The 1,219-nt window shown below is 40.4% G+C and overlaps 1 long non-coding RNA gene across 1 annotated transcript in view; it reads left to right on the forward strand.

Annotated features, from left to right (window-relative positions):
• The window catches only part of LOC103585447, a 96,322-nt gene that overhangs the window by 89,114 nt on the left and 5,989 nt on the right, over nt 1-1,219 (forward strand). The window lies entirely within an intron of this gene.

Consider the following 1,219-nt stretch of genomic DNA (forward strand, 5'->3'; position numbering starts at 1 on the left):
GGGAAAAAAAAAAAAAAAAAAGGACAGTATCAACAGAGTGAAAAGGCAGCCCATAGAATGGGAGAAAACATTTGCAAACCGTATAAATGATAATTTTCTCATAGGTAAACCCCCACAGGGTCCTTGTCTATTGTGTATGCTGAAGGAAATACAAGGAATGGTTTGAGCCGTTAACAGAAAGGAGTTTATTGGATTGTGCGAGCCAGGAGTGTGGTGGTCTCATGACCCAAAGCAAGCTCCCAGGCAGGTGTCTAATTACAGGAACTTACACATATTCAGCAAGGGCTGGGTTATTTTTGATGAGTGTGCACACACAGTCAGCATCATGTATGTTACATGTGACCCATGTTCTCTTGAGCATGGAGAATGAAGCACTAAAATGAAGGGGAGCTGGCTTTGTGTTGTCAGAAGGTGAAGTTTCAGGTAGAGTTGAGGCTAGTGCACAGACTCCCCAGTCCAGAAAAAACTGGTGTGGATTAATTGGCTGTTCAGTGGGGGTGGGGGGTGGTAGAGGTCATGGGGGGTGTTATTGCAATTTCCTTCTTGCCCAGTCAGCATTGTTAAAGAAATGAGAGGAAAGGAGAAAAACTGATTAGGGAGGAAAAAGGAATGGGGGTAGCTCTCAATAAAAAAAAGACTGTGGGGTTGGTGACTCTCAATAAGGGATTAATATCCTGAATACATAAAAAACTCCTAAAACTCAGCAGCAACAAACAATCCAATTCAAAAATGGGCAGTAGACTTGAATATGTAGACATTTCTCCAAAGAAGATTATATGAATGGCCAATAAGAACATGAAAAGATGTTCAACATCACTAATCATTAGGGAAATGCAAATAAAAACCACAGTGAGATACTGCCTCACACCCAGTAGTGTGGCTACTATCAAAAAAACAGAAAATAGCAAGTGTTGACAGGTTGTGAAGGAACTGGAACTCTTGTGCACTGTTGGTGGGAATGTAAAATGGAGAATAACCCCAGGGGAAACCAGTATGGTTGTTCTTCAGAAAAATTAAAAATGGATTTACCATATGATCCAGCAATTCCATTTCTGGGTATGTACCCAAAAGAATCAAAAGCAGGGTCTTGAATAGATATTAGGACACTCACGTTCATAGCAGCATTTTTCATAGTAGCTAAAATGTGAAAGCAACCAATGTGCCCATCAATAGATAAATGGATAAAGAAAACATAGTGTGTGTGTGTGTGTGTGTGTGT

This window comes from Galeopterus variegatus, unplaced genomic scaffold (assembly GCF_000696425.1).
Source record: "Galeopterus variegatus unplaced genomic scaffold, G_variegatus-3.0.2 Scaffold240, whole genome shotgun sequence".
Lineage (NCBI taxonomy): Eukaryota > Metazoa > Chordata > Mammalia > Dermoptera > Cynocephalidae > Galeopterus > Galeopterus variegatus.